Raw genomic sequence first — 6,039 nt, 5'->3', positions numbered from 1 at the left:
GACGGGCGGCGAGCGGCAGTGGAGGACGGCGCGCGGTGAGGCGGGGTGGGGCTGGAGGTCGAGATGGGATCGAGGAGGCAGCGTCGTGCGGTGGTTGGGCTATTTTTTTTCCTTTCTCTCTCCATACCGATTCGGGCCGACTTATATTGAGGATCGCGGGTTGATTACTTAAAACTTCAGGGGCTTTTCTGCAAAATTGTTGACGACGTACGACCAGAAGCGCTCGCTGGTTTATTAGTATACTAGTAAATATGCCCGTGTGTTGCACCGGGAGAATCAAAACACACCTCCCTAGCCCAATGACCCAAGATAACATTCTGTTGCATCAGCCATGTAATGTATATTTTACCAATGATCTTAAAATGCATGTATGAGATGCTACACTTCAATCCTGAAAGAATTGATTAATTTAAATATCTAAATTACCTTCCTAGTTAATTTGTAGTATAATGAGTCATTACCTTCATCATTTGATTTATCATTGAGAGCCTAAATCATGAGGATCGTACATGTATGTACATATATAAGAAATTAAGGTTTAATTGGTAAGTTACCAGATGCCCATTACTGATTTTCGTTACCAAATTTCTTCTAAACTTACATGCACGGAGACCTATAAAGTCTAAAGTACAACTCAATTTTCTTTCATATAGAAGGAAACATAATAAACAGATTTGCACATACCACACTAAAACGAATTTTCTATTTGAAGAGGTCACAATAATTTTCATGAAATCAGGTGTATGATTCGGAATTTCTTTTTTAACCATGCATGCTTCAGATTCCATGGAAAGGCATTATTCCCTGTGTTGCAACGGAAAAAAATCATCCCTCATACGCACACCTGAGAGTATCGGCGAATCCCTTCAAATCTTTCACAATGCCCCACGAGAAACAACATGATAAGTGGTGTAAGTTCATAAGGTTGTATTATTTGTGAAATGTATTCAACATGTTTCCAATTTATTAGACTACAGAAATATCAACGTTAAGCCAGGATTTTCAAAATACCCCATATAAAGAAGATATTAATAAAGGTTGCATCATAAATGGAATTTTAGGAATGATGATTAATATAATAGCATATTTGAAATCTACACACTTTTTAAAGGGATTTCCATATATAACATGTTAGATTTGGCGTTAGGATTTGAAAGTGATTAATATAGTACCATATTTGAAATCTACACATCTTTTTAAGGGATTTCTATATATAACATGCTAGATTTGAAGTTAGGGTTTGAAAGTTATGAGTTTTTTTGACATTGAAAGTGATTAATATAATACCATATTTGAAATCTACACATCTTTTTAAGGGATTTCTATACATAACATGTTAGATTTGGAGTTAGGGTTTGATAGATAGGATATAGAAATACATATCGATATAAACTAGTAAATATGCCCGTGCGTTGCACCGGGAGAATCAAAACACACCTCCCTAGCCCAATGACCCAAGATAACATTCTGTTGCATCAGCCATGTAATGTATATTTTACCAATGATCTTAAAATGCATGTATGAGATGCTACACTTCAATCCTGAAAGAATTGATTAATTTAAATATCTAAATTACCTTCCTAGTTAATTTGTAGTATAATGAGTCATTACCTTCATCATTTGATTTATCATTGAGAGCCTAAATCATGAGGATCGTACATGTATGTACATATATAAGAAATTAAGGTTTAATTGGTAAGTTACCAGATGCCCATTACTGATTTTCGTTACCAAATTTCTTCTAAACTTACATGCACGGAGACCTATAAAGTCTAAAGTACAACTCAATTTTCTTTCATATAGAAGGAAACATAATAAACAGATTTGCACATACCACACTAAAACGAATTTTCTATTTGAAGAGGTCACAATAATTTTCATGAAATCAGGTGTATGATTCGGAATTTCTTTTTTAACCATGCATGCTTCAGATTCCATGGAAAGGCATTATTCCCTGTGTTGCAACGGAAAAAAATCATCCCTCATACGCACACCTGAGAGTATCGGCGAATCCCTTCAAATCTTTCACAATGCCCCACGAGAAACAACATGATAAGTGGTGTAAGTTCATAAGGTTGTATTATTTGTGAAATGTATTCAACATGTTTCCAATTTATTAGACTACAGAAATATCAACGTTAAGCCAGGATTTTCAAAATACCCCATATAAAGAAGATATTAATAAAGGTTGCATCATAAATGGAATTTTAGGAATGATGATTAATATAATAGCATATTTGAAATCTACACATCTTTTTAAAGGGATTTCCATATATAACATGTTAGATTTGGCGTTAGGATTTGAAAGTGATTAATATAGTACCATATTTGAAATCTACACATCTTTTTAAGGGATTTCTATATATAACATGCTAGATTTGAAGTTAGGGTTTGAAAGTTATGAGTTTTTTTGACATTGAAAGTGATTAATATAATACCATATTTGAAATCTACACATCTTTTTAAGGGATTTCTATACATAACATGTTAGATTTGGAGTTAGGGTTTGAAAGTTATGATTTTTTTTTGAAATATATGAATATGTCCAAAAAATAGAGTAATTGGTACATTGTGCTGCCCATCTGCTAAGTGACGCTGGAGCGAGTAGTAATATCCTACGATTAATAGGAGAGAAAAATAAAAGGAGAAAAAGGGAGCAAGGAGACTCGAACCTGGGTCTCCCAGGTAAACAGGCGAGCCTCACACCACTGCGCCACACACATGCAAGCTGTTGATTACAGGGGCTTCACTTTAATAACTTGAGTAGGTCGCGGATTTTAGAAAAGGGTAAACCGAACCGTTTTTTCCACTTACCAATGGCATGGTGGGTAATTATTTACAACTTCAAGGGCACTTTTAATGACGGACGACCAGAAACACTATTTGCTTTATTAGTACTAGTACATATGCCCGTGCGTTGCAACGGGCAAAAAAATTGACAAAACCCGCTTTATGTGTCATTATGCTTCACTTATATTCAAGTTTGACAAACCTTGAAATAAGGTTACCCTCATCTGTAAGGTGCATATGCGGGTGTTTTGTCATGGGTTGAATTATCCTTATTTGGATCATGAAGTGTTCATGTGAGAAGCCACACTAACGTCCTTCATTGGCGCATACTTAAGCTCCGTACTTTCATCGAATGGAAGAGAAGTTGTGCATAAAATAGTATTTTAGCGGGAGAAAAATACAACGTGATTCTTAGTGCTTCTCCAACGCCAAGCCACAAAACGGACAAAGCATCCGTCCATGGACCGGGGACCAGTCTGTGGGCACTGATGCACGAGGCGGCCATCCAAAACTATCCACGTAAGTGCAATTGCATTTCAGAAGAAATTTAATGAAAGCGAACAAATTTGATGGGTATTTAAATAAATTGGACGATATTCATTCACACTTGAATAATATTTAGATAAAACAGATGCTTTTAATCTAGACCAGAGCAAATTAATTACATTTCGACATATTTGAACCAAAATATACTCTACACCTAGTCTAAATGATCGTCGGCGCCCGTTCTCCCATTTCCAGCATGCCATGAGCCTCGGGAATTGAATCTGATAGGAGTTGACCAGTGCCTCCTACTCGGCCGGAACAAGGCCTCCCGCTCGGCTAACACCATCTCGGTAGTGAGCACATGCCTCGCGCATGGTGATGCCGACATGGACCTGCGAGGAGGGTGGCGCCAGCTTGTGTCGGTCGCGTCATTCATTGGGACATCCGCAGCGCCGGCCTCCGTCTGTCAGTTGGCGGCAATGGCGGCCATCTCCGTCTTCTACTCTGACGAGAGACTGTCCCAAATGGCTTGATAGCTCGAGGAGGCCATGACAGGCGTGGTGCGAAGAGGAGAAAGGGAGGGGGGATGGTGGATGCAGCTATGGTCTGGGTTGGAATTTAAATAGCCGGTGGATGGCAAGGCAAGGGACGGGGTGGTTAATGATGCGCGGCAGACAAACGGACTTGTGGCGCCGGAGTAGGTTTCTCGGCACCCGCGCATGTTTGATGTAGGGAGGCGAACAAAGGCCTCACATTTCAACGCTCCGGGCGGGAATGGAGTGGATGTTAGGTGGCCCAGGGTAGTCAGAATCGAGCCTGGCAGCGGTTCGGACACCCGCAAAGTCCCTCCCCCAAGTTTATGTTTGCTTTGCGGTAAAAAGTAGGCCCAGACCGATCGGCTGACCGATACATGCCCATGTTAGATGGCAGAACACGTCTGGACCGGTAGTCCGGACGGTTGCTGACGCCTTGTGGGTCAGCGTTGGAGATGCCCTTACATATTCTTTGAGAGTTTAATAAATTATTTTATAAAATTATCAAACGATTTGAATTCTTATGATTTTTTAGTTTTTTTATCAAAGATAGTTTGATTTGAAAGATTATATTACATTTTCAATGTTTGGCATACGCTGAGGGTCGAGCGGCCGGCACGTATAGGCACGTGTACACCACCGCTTTAGAGCTTGCTTTATCCTTTCCACCGAGATGCATCTCCATCCATTAACTTCTCTCGCCCCATCTCTCTTCTCATCCCCATCTGCACACACGCACTGCACTTCAACAGCCGCAGCAGCCAGCTTGATCCGGCGTGCTGTGAGCCGGCTGCCCGGCGAGCGCCGTTCTACCGGAGCTTCGCCGCGCCCGCCACGTTGCCGCCCGGCCTCACCACTACCCTCATCTCGCCCCTCCCTTATCATTCCTCCAGCACTGCTATAATTCTTTCAGAGACATCCGCCATCATCAACACCACCGGCGAGGCCAGATAGACCACCAGCATATAAGCCCAGCGCCACCCACAGTTGGTCCACACTGTCCGAGCAGCAGTCGAGGGGGAGAGAACAGATCCAGGCGCCACCATGCCCTCCGCGTCCTCCTCCTCGGCCTGCGCCGCGGCCGCTGCCGTCGGCGATGCCGCCGTGTCCTACGACCACAAGGCCGTGGTCATCAACGGGCAGCGCCGAACGACGCCTCGGCCTTCGCCTCTGCACATCTCGAGGTCCACCTGGCACATCTCTGTTGCATCACGCTAGCAGGCCGCTGCCTCGTCCGGCATCCTCTGCTTCGGCTCGTCTTCCCCCACCCCTTCCCTTACTCTGTCGTGTATTCTTTTGCTCCATCTTCCTTCTTGTGGGATTAATTCCTTCCTTCTGTTCCCCTCCTATTGTCGTTGATTTCTTCTAATGGGGCAAAATCGCCCGTGTGTATAAATTGATTGGATTCTATGCAAAGGAGCGAGGACTATTTATGAATCGGAGGCTTGGTGGTGGCCGGATCCGGGGCGCGGCGGAGCAGAGGATGCGGATCCGGGCAGTGGCGGCCGGATCCCGTCGGAGTCGTGGCCGGAGGCGGGCGGCGCGGCTGCCGGCGAAGCTCGGGGCGGCCATGGTGGCACTGCAATGAGAGGGGGAGAGAGATGGTGAGAGGGAGGGAGGAAGGTGAGGGAGGAGGAGAAGGCAGGGGCGGCCACGTGACCTGGTCGCGGCGGCGGTGATCTCCGGTGAGGCCGGCCGGCGTGGCGAGGCGGCGGAGGAAGGCGGGGTCGGGGCGAGCGCGTGGCGAGGCGGCGGAGGAAGGCGGGGTCGGGGCGAGCGCGTGGCGCGGAGCCGAGCTCCCTGGCTCCGGCGCACGCGTTTCTGCCCCAAAAAGGACTGCGGGTTGAATAGAAACAAATGCGGGGTCGTTTTTGTAAAAACTAAGCGTTTTATAGATACCCACTTAAAATTAGGACTGCGGGTTGAATTCTCAGAAACAGAAGGACTTTTATGCAAATATGCCGACGACGTACGACCAGAAGCCATAGCCGCTTTATTAGTAAAAAAAAAAAATAAGGTAAAGATAAAGATAATAATAATAATAAGGGAAAGAAGGGAAAGATATATATATATAAGGTAAAGAGGTAAAGATAAAGATAAAGATATATAGGGAAAGATTAGGTAAAGATAAAGATATTGTACGTATTCACGTATTGTTGTGACTCCGGCCGCCCGGAAAATTGGCGGTGCTCGAGCTCGGACCAAACCGTGATCCTCACGCAACGTCCAT

This window comes from Triticum dicoccoides, chromosome 1B (genome assembly GCF_002162155.2).
Source record: "Triticum dicoccoides isolate Atlit2015 ecotype Zavitan chromosome 1B, WEW_v2.0, whole genome shotgun sequence".
Classification (NCBI taxonomy): Eukaryota; Viridiplantae; Streptophyta; class Magnoliopsida; order Poales; family Poaceae; genus Triticum; species Triticum dicoccoides.
This window is presented reverse-complemented; position numbering follows the sequence as displayed.